Source organism: Pteronotus mesoamericanus, unplaced genomic scaffold (genome assembly GCF_021234165.1).
Source record: "Pteronotus mesoamericanus isolate MK-2021 breed Mesoamerican mustached bat unplaced genomic scaffold, CSHL_Meso_final contig_116, whole genome shotgun sequence".
NCBI lineage: Eukaryota > Metazoa > Chordata > Mammalia > Chiroptera > Mormoopidae > Pteronotus > Pteronotus mesoamericanus.
Window position 1 is genome coordinate 31672519 of NW_026555027.1, and position 18471 is coordinate 31690989.

The following is an 18471-nucleotide window of genomic DNA, read 5'->3' on the forward strand; positions in this document are numbered from 1 at the left end:
TCAACTATTTACTCTATTCCATTATTTGATTTTATTGCATCACACAAAGTAACATTAACTCTTTCGTTTGTGTCTATTTTTGATGCTTTGTTTTTCTATAGTGATAAAGGGAGAATAAGGTTCAAGATGACCAAATAGGCACCTGTTTGTCAGATTAGGGTCTGAACTGATCACTGATACAAAAGTTTCATTTGTATATGTGAATATTCTTCGTTAATTTTCATTGACCTTAAGAATTAATTTTAAATGGATACTCAAAATTAACATTCTAGGATAATAATAGTCAAAAAGCAATTGCTATCTTCTGATAGCAAATCTGAACAAAGGAATTAATTACTGTTAATTATGCTATTCTTGGATTCTATAATTTTTATTTAGGATATACATTTAAGGGGCTAGTGACACACTTGAGCTTAAACACAAACACTTTAGTAGTTTGGATTTCAAGGTTTCTTGCCTTCCATGTAAACACCCTTTCTACCTGGTCCCCCCCTTTTTGTCCAATCACCATAGTTTTCATCATCCGATCTGTGAGTTCTAAATGGATTATACTGACATTCCAAAAGAGTTTTAGCATCAGGTATGATTGGTACCGTCCACTAACTCAGAGGATTGGCCTTCTTTCTGGATACCAATACTATCCTGTAAATTCTGTGGATCTTGAAGAAAACAGTGATTGGTAACAAAGTATCTCAAACTTAATATTTAATTGTTTCATACATGAACAGAAAAAGTATAGGATATATTCTTATTTATGACTTACTAAGGTTTTGAATACTTCTTATACACTCATACTGAAGTAGAATGTTCCATATTTCCATCATTAGAGGTATTTTATGGATCATGTTCATAGTAAAAATCATTTGAAATTGAAAACTAAATAGAGCTACGGGACTGGTGAAATCCCATACGGCCTTCAGAGAGGAGGCGGTTTTCCTGGAGTAACAGGGATAAGAGTCAATAACTCCCAATGCTAAGCACAGCTCTTTTCTGTGAAACGAGGTAAGGACACAAACCACAGGACCTTCTGTAAGAGCCCATAAACAAATAGGGTATGTTCATACTCATGCTAGCGCAGCAGCCCTGGGAAGAAGCACAATGTAATGTTTTAAGAAAATGACATCGAGTTATCAATGCTGATGGTGGCTCTGTGCACTTTGGGCACGTGACTCTACATTAGTTTCCTTAGTTTCCTCTGTAAAATGAAAAGAACATGAGTTGTTTCCTCACAGGTTTGTTTTGGTTATCGAATAAGATAATACAAGCAGAGGGCTCAGAACAAGTCTGGTAGACAATAGGTTCTCAGAAAATGTCAGCTGTTAAATCATGATCCTTTCCCCAGCTCTCCAAGACAGTGATTTCTTATACGGCTATCTGGTCATTCTTAACTTCTTTTTCTCTGCAAACTCCTCCCTACCACTCTCATTTGAATTCCTGCATTCTGAACATCTACTGGACAATTAGACTCTTCTAACCACAGTTTTAACTACGATACTTATTTTCACATTTTAGTAGCTAGACAAAACCCAAGAGAAAATTGAAAAACCAGACATGAATAAATAAATTAACCCTTGGTTTTCAGAATGAATATATTTTTTCATGTGCATTAATATAAACCATCAACATTAAATGGAAATGTTAAACTTCTAGGTCTTTGATTTATTGTTTGACTTTTATCTGGAGCACTAACAAAGAAGAAAAGTTGTGGCTAGGTATCTACTAAACACCTGAAGGAGAACAACCACCAAGTTCTACAGAAGGAGCATCAGCCATCATCAATGCCCTAGTGGGATACCATGGGATATGCCCAAAAAAGCCTAAAGGAAATGAACCAGGGGAAGTGGTTTTATGACCTGTGCCAGCCCCATTGTCTTGGAATCATTGCTCTTTTCTGGCCCACATGCTCATGCTGCTTTGCAATCCTGACCCCCGGAGGACCCACATTCTGTCACTCCAGCAGTGTCCCTGCGCTGTGCAGCTGTCCCCTCCAGCCAGTGCTCTGATGGCCCAGGTGGGCTGGAGAAGCCTGTTACTAAAAGCATAAGAATGGCTTTATGCCAACCCAGGTTTGCTTATTTGTTGTGGCCTTAGTAGTCAGCATCTTAATATTTTTTTTTAACTTGTTTGTAACTGGAATGTGAGCCTGTTAGACCATTTTGGAAGAGAACTGCCATGTGGCAAAGACAAGCAAAGAACAAAAAACAAATATTTAGGAACAGATAGAGCCTTTCCTTCGGTCTCTTATGCAGTCTGTTATTAAGTACTAATTATTCCATCTCAAAAAAATTTCTCTTGGTGCAATCCCTTATCTCCATTATTTTTCAGATGTCCAGTTCACATTGACGTTGTCTCTTTCTAGAATACCGGCAATGACCCCCAACTGGGCTCCCAGTCTTCAATCTAATATGTACTCTGTTGTCAGTCTAATCATGATGTTTCTATGGCAACACACAAGTACCAGATTAAGCCTGCAGTATGGTATTAAAAACACTTCACTTTTAAGGACCAACAATACTCTTCGACATCATACTCATTCCTAAACCCTGTCCTGTTGTGAAATGCCCTGTCTAGTTTCAGGGACTGTGGCCTTGCTGACGGGCAAGAGGGCCCCAAGGCTGGAAATAGTCAAGGAGGACTTGGGAAATCAGGCCACTGAGGAGATGGAACCTGTCCCCCTGGCAAGGGCATAACCCCTACCTCCCTCACATCACTTTGCTTGGCCCTGTGATGGTGATAGTCAATGGCAGGTAAGATTCCTCATGAAGAGGGACGACCTAAAACAGACACGGCCGGTATGGGCAGCAGACAAGGACTTGGGGGACACGGAGAAAAGGCAAAAAGGTCCGCACTCCTTGGCTCAGCTTGGACTTGGCCAGAGTCCTCATTCTCTCTGAAAGAAGTCTCTTCATCTCTTGGTGGCTCTGCCCCACCCACCTGGCTCAGGCTTGAAACAATACTAAAGGCAGGTACAGCCCTAAACTGGATCAGGTGGTTCCAGGGGACAATCAGGCCTAGAAGGAAGTGCCCATCAGCGTGCTTTGTTCTTCCCTCAGAAGCTATGATAACCGGCTGATGTGGGAAGAAGATTTACATTATTCATAGGCTCTGACCTGAGCCAGATCTCTTGTGTTCCTCCCATTGTTATCCATGATCTCTATCTGTTTTCTGTAAGCATAGCCTTTTGACATTGATTGATGAGCTTTGCATCTGTACCCCTGTGCATAGGGTTCTCCATAAAAGCCTTTGGACACCAGGGCTCAGGGCCTTCTCCACTAGAGGGAAGAGCCCTGCCCCCTGTCCTGGCAAACAGAGAAGTGTCTGCAACAACCTGTGTTTATCCCCCATCCATGACAACCCCCAGACGGGCTCTGGGGGATTCAGAGCCCTGCGCCCTCCTCAGCTGGCTCCAGACAGTGACCCTCAGATCCAGGAGCACCCCACCCACGCAGTGCTCCCCACAACACTGTCCTTAAACCATGAAGCAACTGTGTCTGTCACTTTCAATAAAAGACTTCTTATTTATTCTCTTCCTTATTGTTACCAAACAAATGGACCCGTGAGGAGGGGGTGTTGCCCAGATGCTATTACTGAAACAACACCACCCTCTTCCCTGGGTTCCCTCGGTTGTAGGTCCTTTGCCCGCCGCCCTTGGAATTGTGGCTCTGAATGGCAGAGTTTGGTGAAAAGGAAAGAAACTATTTATTCAAAATTTATACAGGTTTGATTTATGGCTAAACCCTTAACCTCACCCTTAAACCTCAAAATCGTTTTAAAACAATCACCAGCACACACACCATCCTGCCTTCCCCCCTTTGCCCAGTTAGGCCAGTCAGGCCGGTCAAGGGTACCGTCCTTCAGAAGAAAAAGAACAGAAGTCCAGGGCTCAGCTGGGCAGGCCTTTTGCGGTTCTCAGGACCATCCGCTGCGTCGCCGGGGTCTCCAGCTCTTAATTCATAAGCATGTGGCACCTTCTCCTGACCCACTAGCAAGAGTCTTTTCTCCCCTCTTTCTTCCCACATGGTCTTCACACTGTTTCCCAAAAACTGTGTCCCTTGTTCTCTCTTGCAGGCCCCTGTCTCTCCTCCTCCTCTCCAGTTACATTCTGCTTTAAGTCTTTTAAACCTTCCTGATTAGCTTTGGTGATATGCAGAATAATGCTTTTTGCATATGAGGAATGAAGCTATCCTGTTATTGACATGCAAAATGACTCTCAATGGCCCTACTCAAGGCTCCCATCCACCCTGGCGGTCTGCCATGGGGTGGGGAGAATATATTTTTCTTGGACACCCAATCTCTGTACCCCATTACAAATAGCCTTTGAGGGGGCCCTGGCTGTGCCCCATTACATTATGACTGATGAATTTCTACTCTTCTAGGCCCAGTGTTATTTCACCTCTCTGAGGATACCCTGATTCCTTCTTTACAGAGTTAACTTTCCTCTAAGATGCCTTACACTTTTTACACGTCTCTATTAGTGGCTCTTGTCAGATTGTCCTATATTAATCTTTTACATGTCTTCCTGAATCAGTCTGTTAGGTTCTTGAAAACATAAACTAGTCTTATTAAATTTTACATCATCAGTACCAAACATAGGATCCTACAATTATTGGAATAATTGTAAATGTTGAATAATTGTTTAATAAGCAAATGAATGAATAGACACTCCATACAGGGAACCAGTGTTCTGTTTTTATGTTAAGTCAGCCTTTCATACAGTTAATGTATATTGGACTAGAGAAGTTTTCTTCTTTCTTTCCTTCAACAAACATTTATTGAGTGCCTTCTGTGTTTTGGGTTCTATATGAGGTGTCAGGAACATTGAAAATAATAAAACATTGTCTCTGTCCTAGAAGTGCTCTCAATTTTAATGTGAAAGAAAAACAATAAAGTAATAATATAATTTAGGTACCAATAGCTTAACAGGAAACCCCTCCATGTTTATAACTGGAATGTAGAGATGTCTTCTGCTCTCTAAGATCCAGTATTTGAGATGAGCTTTGAGTGAAAACGATCACTTCCTTATTGTGCCCTGACACAGGTACAAAAGCTATTGGAAGAACCTCCTCAAAGCGTCTCAGTAGCTTCTAGAGAATAGAATCTAAAATGGGAAATGAAAAGGTGTCAGGACCCTGGGTTCTAGTTTTAACTCTGCTACTGATTAACTATGACCTTGAGCAAATGATTTAATCTATTGGATATCTTATCTCTAAATTGAGGGCATTGGTCTGGACTCTAGATCAATGGATCTCAACCAGGAGTTCATCTTAGGACTTTAAAAAGATATACTTTTAGGACTTACTAAAAATTCACTGAATTAGAATTAAATATCTCATAATGAGGCCAGGCCATGATTACTTCGGCAAAAAAAACAAAACAAAACAAAAAAACAACCAAAAAAAAACAAAACCCTTGCTGGTGATTCTGAGAGGCTCTGACCTGAGCTATATCTGCTCTTGATGATATCTTGATAACTGAGGTCTCTGGCGGGCTCCCACCCTGATGGAGACATGCAGACTCGAGGCCCACTCCAGTTTTTCTCCTTTAATAGACTATGAGAATCAGGAACATTGTTTCAAGAAACAATCAGATCAGTAGCTGACATCATAGGTCTTCCTGAAAGAGAGGAAAGAGATGCAGAACAAAGATAAGACAAGAAAAATTCCCAAATGCTTGTGGGATGCTGGTAATCATAGCCAGCACCAAAGCTACCCGCAGCTTCTTGAACTTTAAGACGGACCCAGTCATTCTGATGCTCTGACTTCCCCATATTTATTCTCTCACCGAGGCACAAAGATCCGGGTGAGCTAATGCATCAACTCATGAAAAATGAACAATTAAAACAATGAAGTTGTCAGTTCTTTTACCAGATTGCAAATAAATAACCTACCTGTCATGCTGGCTGCTCTGCTGGACCATTAGTTTAATACAAAGACATTCTGAGGAACGGGTGGATGACAGCTGATCTATCACTAGGCCTTTGATAAAGACCTGAGCAAAATATGCTGTCATAAACTACCGAAGGTCACTCCCAATTTGTGAGAAGCAAAGTATTCGATGAAATTTGACTACACCGCTCTTCCTATCTTGAAAACTATAGGCTTTTTTTTTTTTTTTTTAAACTGGCTGGATGGTAAGTACTGGTTGTGGCAATCTAAAAACACTCTCCTTCTTATGCTTAGTTAGTTTATCAGGAACACTGTGCTGCTGTAGATGGCCTTGAAGTTTGTAACTGTCACAGTGGAGAGAATGTGATGTCAGTTCGGCACAATGTATCTTCCTGCCAAGCTAGACAGAGTCTCCCCACAAGAAGCAGCTCTATGTTTTGTCAAATTCTGAGACAGCCATGGGTTTCAAAACAAAAAGTCAATTCATTGCATTTTCTTATATGCATGATTTGAATTCTATAGGTCAACCAGATATATTGCTCAAGGACAATAAAGCAATAGATAAGACAATCAAATAAAGACAAATTTATTAATGTTCTAATTGATATCATATTTATATTTAAATCTTATTGGGAAAATTGAAGCTATGAATCACATCTCATAAGTCACCTGAAAGAAGATAATTCTTATTTCTTAGAAGCAAAAAGTACTATTAGAAAATGTACCCTATGGTAAAGCTAAGTGAGGTGCAGAGTTTATGAGGTTGTCAGTGTTTATCTCTCTTATTAACTTAGTCTCAGCTTGAATCTAAGCAAAGCTGACTCCTTGATTTTTAACAAAAATCAATCAAATGTCTGTGAAGCCAACAAGTCAAAAATACAATTTTCCCCTTCGAAAATCTTTTGGGTATTTATCTATATTCAAGTTATATCTTCACAGTCAAAGCAATGTAAGTTTTGCCTAAATCAAAAATAGTACCTGTCAATTCATTATTTTTTAGTACATTTCCTGGTTAAGTCAAAGAGTAAAAGATAGCATTAATATGGAGTGGCAGCCTAAATCTACACAGAAGACACACACGGAAGTTTTGTGGTCATTTGTTTGCCCTGAATGATTTCAGTTAGGAAGGGGCATTGGCTCAATTACTTTAAACTGATTTGACCAGTTCTTCCAGTGGCCTGAATGGCTAATTAGTAAATGAAGCAAACAAGAACTTTTCAGTATAAAACTTTCCAGGGTGATTTCCCGCCTAGTGAGTTAAACCACAACTTCGTCTGTTGTCCAGCTTTGTAATGCCTTTAATGTCCTGTAATGTTAATTTCCTTCGCACTTCCTAGGAAGCAGCCCGCAAGAGAGCAGGGAAAAGCTTCAAGTGCATCCTGAGGACACTGTGGTTTTGTTCTTGGTTTTTTCACTTATTAGCCATATCATTTGGGCAACTGGTTCAATACCTACTTGTCTTACTATGTGCACAGTAACACCTGCCTAAAGGAGATCTTTTACGTAAAAGAAAACACGGTTTTATCAAAAAGAGTCCCTAAAGTTTTTTTTTTAAACAGGGAAATAAAGTTATTCAGTAGAACACTAATAAAAGCAAGCAATTTATGATCTATAAACTTCCACTGTGATTGCGGTTAGTCCTTCATTTCTCTGAGCTCTGGCCATTGAGAAATCTGTCCCTCCTGAGTCCTGCTGCAGATGCACCTGGGTACCCAGGCTGCTCCCCAGGTTCCCGCCGGGTCCTGACCTTCTCCCAAGAATCTCAAGTCCTTCTCAGTGTGATTAAAACCTGTCCTTTGGATCCACCAATTTTTTTAAAGATTATTTTTAAAAAAAATTGGTGATGGTTTTTCCATACATTTTAATATCATAATGTTTTCAAAATGTGATAGTGTAGTGATTTCTATTTAAGAGTGGTGCCTCAGTCTGTTGTTAAGAACATGACCCTATGTGATAACGTGGCGTCTATTCAGAAGCTGCTTGAAACATTCGGGAATACAGAGAGTCTGGGGGGCAGAATAATGGACCCTCAAATGTGTCCACATCGTAATTCCTGGAATTAGTCAATATGTTGTCTTATGAGGAAAAAAGGAATTTACAGAAGTGATTTAGATAAGAATTTCAGGATGGTGAGATTTTTTTCTGGATTCCTGGGAGGACCTAAGGTTAATCACAAAAGTTCTTATAAGACGGGAACTAGGAAATCAGAGAAGAAAAGCAACTAAGCTGCTGGCTTGGAAGATGGAGAAAGGGGGCCACAGGCGAGGATGTAGGTGACTTTTAGGAGCTGGGAAAAACAAGGGAGTAGAGCCTCCCCTGAATTTTCCAGGAGGAACACAAAGCTGCCAACACCTTGATTTTAGACTTCTCACCTCCAGAACTGTAATATAATAAAGTTGTATTGTTTTAGTTGCTAAATTTGTGATATTCTGTACAGCAGCTATAGGAAACTAATGCAGAAACATTTTAAATAATGTAAACCTGCTCTTATCTAACATACATACATTCCATTGTCAACATACTATTTAGGAATCTTATCTAACTCATATGTACCTCGGTCTTTCCCTCTGGGAATTTTTCCTCTTCTCTACCATTTTTCCATCCCTTTCTACTGCCCATTCTCTCTGGTGTTTCAGATCTTAGTTAAATAGTGATCTCTCCAAGAATAGGTAGAACTAACCGCCTTCTACCCCACACCTGCCAGTCTAATTTGGGTCCCTGATGTTATTCCTCTCCCAGCACCCTACACGCTTATAACATTTTAGAATTAGATATTTATTTCAATGATTATTTTATTGTGTTCATCTCCCCATTATTACAAGTTTGGTGGGTACAAGTATCATATTTGGTTTTGCTCACTGTGGTGAACCTAGCATATAGCAGATATCCAAGAACTATTTCTTGGCTGAATGAAAACATTCTAGAATTCTACATGTTTTGCGTACCATGCCCCGTAATAAAGTCTATCTGGCAGCATGAGCAATAAAGTAACACACTATCTTCTCTTTCAAAGGACATGATGCAGGCTGTGCAGAAACTGATTTCCTCTGAAGTCTTAGTCAGTGTCAGTATTCAGCCAGGTGACAACTGATGGATGTTTTTCATGATGCATATGTTATCTAAGCAATACATAGTAATTCCCAAATATTCTTTTTGGATATCATTCAGAATGTTTCTTTGCTTTTATTTTCATTTTAGTGTTTTGCAATATGACTTATACATTTCTACAATAATCTTTAAGCATCTTTTTGAGAACTGACTTTCAAAGCTTTAGAATGTCATGAGTACATTATTTGTATATGCTGCAATTTTGATTCCTCTGGAGTTCAAGAATCAAAGCTAAAGATATGCCGGAGCTCTTCTTGGGGTGGGGAAGTAATTGATGTTTGTGCATGGTTTTATGAAGCCTCAGAACATTGAATGATTAATGAGACTATGGATACATTTTATTTATACGTGTTTCAAAAACTTCATGTCATGATTGCAATGGTTTTTGCTGCTGTTGTTTTAGAAATACTTTTCCTAATAGCAGATACATGTAAAGATGGCCTTTAAATATTAGATCAGTTGTTCCTAATTATTCTGAATGTTTTTTATGATGTTTGCTCATATGCATCACCTTTGTTAAGTATATTTCAATGGAAAGGAAATGAATTACAGTGAGGCACTATGCAATCCCTATATGTCACTATGTCCATGAGGCCATTCCACATAATCTCTATGAGATAGATTTTTATTAATCCCATTGTACAGATAAAGGAAATTGAGGGTCTTGAAGCTTGAATAACTTGTTTAAAGCCAGAGAGAAGGTCAATGGCAATGATGCTCCCACCTGACCTCTGGCTCACGCCATCACCTCTAGACCACACAGCCTTTAATGGATGCTTAGAGGCCAGCACAATATTCATGATGGCTCTCTCTCAAAGCAGACAGTTCAATTGTCCCTTCCCTCAAAGCTCTATGGCAGTGGACCTCATACCTCAAGATGGAAAAATGGCTAAATAGATTGGGGTACTGGAACTTAGAACACAAACCCTGTTGTGTTCAGCACAGCCACCTTGTCTTCTCAGTGTTATTAATCTCCACAAAGCACAGGGTTTTATGGCCATGTTTGCTATGGGAGGACCACGCTTTATGCTCACATAACTGTGGCAGAAAAAAACAAAACAAAACAAAAAAACCTACAAGTCTTTCTGGTGATGGGAATAATCTTATGAAAAGAATTTGTAATAACTGCAGCTCTTGGTTTCTAAAGTTATCAGAGGCCTCTAGTAAAACATTTTAATTATTTTTCTGCTTGTTTATTGCCTTTTCATGTTAGAAACCTCCCACTTGGAATTCTTTTCAGTACATCGCAATGGAATGTAGATGATGCCTTCACCTGTTTACTGACAATAAGGCATCACAGAATATCACACACATCTACTCCCAGGCACCTTTGAAATGCCATGATCAATTATCCTTGCTTAGTCTCTTATTAACAAAAAAGCTAATCAACTTTTTAGGCACTAAAGCCAGATATGCTTTTTGGAATACCTGACAAGTTCCGGATAAGTGCTTTATTGGTATTAATTTGAATAATCAGTGATTCTCAGATAAAAGAATGTCTAGACCAGCAGCAGGCTACATAAAGAGCTGTTCAGAAACTGAGTCAGGTTCCACCCAGTGCTCTTGTATTTGTACATATCCCCGTCAGAAAGGAAAAATAAAATTTTCCTTTTTGATGCATTGCCTTGTGTTTCATTAGCTTTTGTTTTTAATACTAAACAAGCAACAAATGGTCCTTAAAATTAGAATTTATACCATTGCTGTCATTTTTTTACTTAAAGAAAACTGGCAAATGAAATAATCTTAAGGATAGTGGGAGCTAAGAAAATAAGTGACCCAGGAATAGTCAACAAAATCCATGGATGCAGTGAACGGGACAGTCAGTAAGTCTTCCAGTGCCAGGTCTTTCTTGATGCCAACCCCCAAAGGGATAAATGAAAAGACTGATCTAGAAATTATTATTCAATTTTAGATCGACAAAATATACAATAACCAAACTGTCAGATTTTTTTCAATAATTTGGTTTTTTTGGTAAGATTTTATTTATTTATTTTTGAAGAGATGGGAAGGGAAGGAGAAGAGGAGGGAGGGAAACAGCAACGTGTGGTTGCCTCTCATGCGCTCTCTACTGGGGACCGAGCCACAATCCAGGTATCTGCCCTGATTGGGAATCGAACCCACGATGCTTTGGTTCTCAGGCCAACACTCAATCCACTGAGCCACAGCAGCCAGGGATCAACAATTTGTTTGAATTGCCTTCACACACAACCATGGGACTCACAATGTCTACTTGACTCCATTTTGTAAGCCAAAAATACCCAGAAAGCCTTTTTATTTTCTTAACAAAATGGCACAATATTATTTAGAAGTTAGAACGAAAGCTTTTACTGTCCGGCCTGTAAAAAGAAAGAGCACAGCCCAGCAGAGCAGCTGACAAGTGACACAAATACAGTACATGCTAATGTGCAGAGAGAAACAACCTTGAGAATTTAAACCGGCTGCACCAGAAAAAAAAAATATCTTTATCCAGATATGTGGTCCCTCATGAATTATACTATTATTTTAGTTGATTTTACCTGACATCACCCTATGATTTTCTTCAGTGACAAGAAAATTGCAGCCGGCCCTTGACAGTTGGTCACAAATTGACTGCACAAAACAAAATCAAACAGTGAAGTAATCCCCAAGTAAATTTAATGAAACCTAAATCCCAAAGGGCAGCACACTCCTGTAGGCCATGGTCTTATTTAATAAATTTTTCCCTGCTTTCACTTTTAGAGCTATATTTACACAGACAAATTTAATTCATTGGGTTTACATTTCCTCTTCCTTTTAGTTTGTCCACCAGGCACATATGGGAAGGACTGTAAACAGGTATGTCAGTGTAAAGCCCAGAATGAGGATTGTCACCCAGTCACAGGGAGATGTACCTGTCTGCCTGGCTACCATGGAAACCACTGTCATCTCGGTAAGTGTGTTCCCCGCTTTCGTTGTAATTTATTGAAGAAACATTGAATAAGGTGGGTCCTCACTTCAAAAGCCAAAGAGATAATGTTAATTCAAGCTTTGGATTCATAGTTAATCTTAGGGAAATTTTTATGGAAATGGTTGAAAACATATACATTTTTGTGTAATTTTTTCTCCTGTTTTCCCTTTTCTACTCCAAATATCCTCTCAAAAAGAGACAAGAAATAAAGAGAAAGAAATAAAGAAGAAAATATTAACTGATTATTACAAATCAATACACAACAAATGGCAACATGTTAAAGTGATTCATAAAGTAAATTCCAGGATCTGCTTAGGAACAATCAAATTAAACAACTTGTTACTCTGGAACAAAAACAATGATTTGCTTAAAGGATAAAATGCCAGTTGGCTCATTGTTATGTAATAAAAATAGAATAGTCTCTAGACCAAACACCTTATATTGATCTGTGAGGACATTTTAACATCAAAAATGGTTATAGGAGAACACACAATGAAAAGTCCCAAGGAACTTGTTAAAATGTTCAGTCAGCTACTTAATTTTTAAGCTTGTAATTATTTGTAATGTACTTTTTATAGGTTTAAGAATAAAATGATTTGGCCTCATTTTCATTTTTCCCCCCAACTTGGCCATTGCTACTCTTCTCTCCCTAGTCGTTCCCATGGCAGATTCCTTTTACTTTCCTAATTTTGCCAATAAGTAGATGATTCCTGGATTTTCCCTCCAAAATGCCACCTATAAAACGTAGGCTCACGGTTAAGCTATTGACTTTAACTTTCTACAAGCTACAGAATCTATATTTTTACTCTTAGTTCTCTTTTTTTGGTCCTAATTTTAAATATTACCAGCTAAACAAACAATTAAGTGTGTATGGAGTGGTTTCAATTTGTATTGTGTTTGGAACCCATAACCACTGTAGTTATTTAAACTTAAAATGAAAAACTAAAATATAAAATTAGTAAAATTTTAATTATTTTTTTTTTGGTTATGGTAAATTTTAAGCACCCTTGTGGTAGAGAAAGAAATGATAATCTCACATTTGATTCTGTCACATTGCTCAGGAAGAATTATTTCTATATATCAAGAATCTTTTATATTAATAAAATGTTATCAAGTTACATACAGCTAGTAGCACTTCTGTTTCAGAAGGGTGGAAGGAGGGTTGCTTCGTCTTGTAAAAGCAAGGCTGAGGCAGGAAGCTGCTCCCTGACTAGTCAGATTGGCTTAGTTCCAGGCAACACGTGGTTGGAAGTTGCTGCTAAGGTTCTTTGGCAACATCTACTATAATTACAGGACTACGAAAAAGGTTCAAGAAAATATCCATAAAAGGTGTAGCTGGCTCAAAAGCAAAAGTTTCAGCAGCCAAAAACAACTGGGCTTTCATGTTCTCAAGTTCTGAGTGGAGAATCCAAATTTTCTCTCGGTAGAGGCCAGAGGAAGCAGACAAATGGCAGTAGGGATCTCGCCACTCATCCATAATTTATCACGGGCAGGTCAGTCTCAGCGTGTGGCTAGCATGTGGGAAAAACAAACTCCCCCAGTAGATATAAACTCATCACATTATGTATTTTTCATCAATAAGAAATTGTAAAGTGACTATGGACCCTGGAGATCTTTGATTTTTCTAACCTACAATACTCACTGTTCTCTCTTTGAGAGAATCCAAAGCATTGAAGTCCTCTCAAACCATGGGAAATTCTGTTGACAGTATTCATAAAAACCCCACACTTGGTATAGAATGTTTGGAGAAACATAAGCTACAGAAGAGCTCATCTTTGCCAGAGAAAGATATTGAGGCATTGATAGAAGTCTGGCTCTCATGTTCTCGTTCATGGTAATAAAAATTCAGACAGACCAAACCTTAGTATCTCTTTTAAGTATAAAATAAAACTGCATAATAATGGCCAGTGTAGGTGTTAGTAATCTGGTCAAATACTAGGAAAACAGACCTAGTGAAAAACAGATTTTTGTGTTTTATCTGCTTTGGAACTCGGTATCTCAGGACACAGCCAGAACCTTGCTTGTTCTAAGTTCCCAGTGAAACTGCAAAGGCATTTACATCATCACAGTATAAAGCAGCCTTTAATATCTAAACAAATCAGAACTGTGAATTCATATCCAAGCTTTTTCCTGGTCAAGCTTCTTCAAGGAGAAGGGATGGTGCAAGGGTAGGAAGAAACAGTCACCTTCTAGTGGAAAATAACCAACCACCCTTGCCAGAGACAAAAAGTTTCCCAGGAGAAGTAGTTGTAATTGAGAAAGCAAAGGCCAAGTAATGACCCAAATGGAACTTTAGGGAATGAGGGAGAGGAGACCGAATTTCACTCAAACAAGTCAAATGAAGTCATTATGTCCTGGGCATGTGTTTCCTTGTTAAATTTTGTGAACATTTGAGCAAGGGATGTACTCAGGATTCCAGAAGTCAAACTTTGACACAGCTACAGAACTATAAAAGGAAATGAAATTGTTCAAAAATTACTTATTCTTCAGTAAAATAAAGTAACGGGCACTTCTGTAAACAAATACCATACTCTTGATATAAGTTTAATGGGTTTCAGGACTAAGAAGTTAGCACATATTCTGTCTTTCAACAGATGGTGTACTCATAGTAGTTCATCAAGTTCAGTGCCCTTATTTCAAAAGGATAATTAAGTTGAAGGTTAAAAATCAGGTAATTTTTTTCTAGATTAAAAAAAGGAACAGAAAGAGGTGACTATATCAAATGTAAAACTACCAATTAGATAGTTTGCAAAATGGGTACACATTAGAGGGAAACTAAGTTTCCAGAGTAACTTCAGCTCACATAAAAGTGATCTCAAAATATAGACCTTTACATATATCAGTCATTTAAACTTATCAAATATTTATATATAAGCTTTTTTCTCCTTTCAACTGAGATACCTGATTCTTTGATACCCATAATTATATTTACAGTTTTACATTTTTCTCATTAATGAGTTCTTACATAAGCTTCACTATATCAGGTGTTGCTCTTTTCATTACTTGCACAGAAATCCATGTCACTTTTCACTTCAGAGTAATGTGACTCCAGAATTTTCTGTACCAATCAACTCATTAATTTACCTCCTTCGCGAAAGCAACATGCCAGTGGTACACACTAGGCTTCCTTGTTTCAAACTCCATTCCTTCAGTTTGCCTTGTGTATTTACCCTAATATCAAGCAACCATTTTTTTAAAGCATCACCCATAGTAATGATAAAAACTATAAAAATTTACATTGTAAAAGACTGACTCATATGGACATGAAAGGAGAATTTCTTTTTCATGGTGAATAAGAGAAGAGGAGGACATGGAGACTTTTTTTTAATCACTAATTTTGTTTGTAGGTGCATTCTATCAGATTCGTATGAGGGAGGGAAAGAACTTAGGAGACAAGAATTTCATGTGCCAAAAAGGGGTCCATTACCTATGGAAACTGACATCCCTTGGAAGGAGGGAATGACAAAAGGGAAGGTGAAGTGAATTCCTTATTTTTTATAGAGAGGAATAAAGAAATACAACAGCTATAACAGAGAAACGACCTTGAGTATGAATAATTTTAAATTGTTTCCCTTTCCATCTCCATTATGGAGACTTTTATTTTAAAATTCTCTTTACTAAAATTACTTATTTTTTAGGAAAGAGAAGGGAGGAAAGAAGCAGCGACTCTGAGTGTAAGACTCAAGATGAGAACATTGGGTTTTAGAACAGTATATATATAGTAATTATAAACTTAATTTCAATAAAAAACATTTTTTGACTTCTATCTCTAAAATCCTGCTACTTGTGAAATACTTAAAAATGTTATCACCTACTTTTTATATAAAAGTACACAATAAAAGGGAAAGAAGAAAGTGTCACATGGTCTAGTTTAGTCACTTTCAAACTTTGCTTCCAAGTGAAAAGATTTTCCAAGGGAAAGGACCCAAGGCAAATATCAAATATTTTCTCAGGTCAAGCAGGTAAGGAAAGGGTTATACTGTGTGGCCACCCATGATCCTGCCACTGTAAATGAAAATAATAGCTACCACTGACTTGGGTGACTTATGGGTTTGGCAATATGCTAGATACTCTACCTTTTCACTCTAGTTCCCACAACAGACCTGTGATTTTGTTGTTGTCCTTTTTGGGAATGAAGAAGCAGAAGCTCAAGAAACTAGTGTTACAGCCTTGAGCTGTAACACTAAGAAGTGGGGGGTATAGGGTTCAAATCACAGTCTATTCAAATTTGCTACAACATTATATTTTAAATACATGAAAAGAATAAAGAGGGTTATCTTTAACTGGTTACAGAATTTAGTGCAATAAATGTTTCAAGTCACTTCTCTCTGTAGGCCTCAACTTTGTCATCTTAAAATAAGAGTTGTCATCTTAAAACAAGATGGACCTGAAAGCTCTTGAAACTCAAACTTCTATGACTTTTAAGACTTTAAAGTTTTCCATAGAGGCTACACCAATTTATATTCCTATCAGCAGTATATAAAGGTTCCCTTCTCTTTGCATCCTCTCCAGCATTTGTTATTTCCTGTGTTATTGATGATAGGCATTTACCAGGGGTGAGCTGCTATATCATTGTATTTTCTTTTAAATATTTTATTTATTTATTCTTAGAGAGGGGAAGGGAGGGAGAAAGAGAGGGAGAGAAATATCAATATGTGGTTGCCTCTTTCACACCCCTTACTGGGGACCTGGCCCTCAACCCAGGCATGAACCCTGACTGGGAATTGAACTGGCACCACTTTGGTTTGCAGGCCAGCACTCAATCCCCCGAGCCACACAAGCCAGGGCTCATTGTGGTTTTAATTTGCATTTCTCTTATTGCTAATGAAGTTGAGCATCTTTTTATGTATCTGTTGACCATCTGTATATCTTCTTGGGAAAAGTGTCTGTTCAGATCCTCTGCTCATGTTTTAATTGGATTGTTCTCCTAACTAAACACCTCAATCTTCCAATCATGGCATAGATAAAATGGTCTTCAGCTCCCTCTTGGTCCTGTTCAGCCTCCCTTTATCTTGAGGTCTGAATATTTGTCTGTTTCTATCCAGGTATCATCTTGGTAGGCCACACATTCATGAATATTAAAGTAGAAAGCTGAGAAACTAACCAAAAATAAAGACACTTGGTGCCATTTTGAAGTTTTACTTGTGTTAAAGATTGTTCCAGATAAGACAAACTATAACACTCAAATAAGTAATCAAAATAATAAATTTATCTAGGCTAGAATGAAATAACCTTGTTAAATTTATTTAAGCTGGAATGAAATACGAGGTCTTCCCCAAAAAATCCAGCCATTGTTAATATAACAAAAATGGTTTGTGTAACATTGATATAACATAACAGCTAAGGAGAGTAGACTAGAATGTGCATACATGAACACTGACGACTTCACTGTACTGGTCAGTGAAGCAGTCAGTGATGTTGATTGAGCATGTGTACGTGTGACCATTGTATTCAAAATGACTGAGTGTGTAGAGCAACAAATCTGTATCAAATTTTGCATTAAGCTTGAATATTCCTCCATGAAAACTATTTGGAGGATTTAGAAGGCCGCAGCTATGGGCAACTGGTGATTGGCAGCTTCATCATGAGAATGCATCCACTTGTGCATTATGTCTCATGCAGAGTTTTTTTGAGAAACATCAAATCACCAAGGTGACCCAGCCCACTACAGCCCAGATTTGGTTCCCTGTGACTTCTGGCTTTTCCCAAAACTAAAATCACCTTGAAAGGGAACACAGTTCAGACCATTAATGAGATTTAGGAAGATACTATGAGGCAGCCGATAGTGACTGGGAGAACTGTGTGAGGTCCTAAGGTGCCTACTTTGAAAGGGATTGAGATGTCAATGTCCTGTGTACAATGTTTCCTGTATTCTCTTCAATAAATGTCTCTTTTTCACAGTGCATGGCTGGATACTTTCTGGACAGACCTTGTAGCCTTGTTTGGTGAATTGTCTCTTATTCTGAGTATTCTCTAAAAGTGGGTAGATTTCCAAATAAGCTCAAAGCTGTTTCTTATATCTTATTAATTAGTAGCATCCAGAACTGTATGTCCTCATCTATATTTCTAAGGCATCAATATCATCTCATATCCTCAGGTAAGTCCATGCCTTGAATCAATAGCAGAAGGTGATTGAAAGTACCAAAGAACAGTCATTGGAATGTTGAGTTAATCTCATGTCTATGGAGACAAATTTAAGCCCTGATTGCTTCAAATAACAGTACCACATATGGTTTGTTCTCCTCCAACAGGATGTCCAAAAGGCACGTATGGTCCATATTGCCAAAGAACTTGTAAGTGTCTGAATGGTGGCAGCTGTGACACTATGATCGGTACCTGTGACTGTCCCCCTGGCTTCATTGGGGCTGACTGCAGTCAAAGTGAGTCACTCTACACATTATGAAATGGATATGCTAAAGCAGAATTTTTAAGAGCCACACTTAGGGAATAAATATTGTTACAATTATTTTAGTTAATAATATACTGCAGTAACAGCAAACACCAACTGACTTAATTCTAGGTTGAGAAATACTTACCTCAGGAGTTTGATGA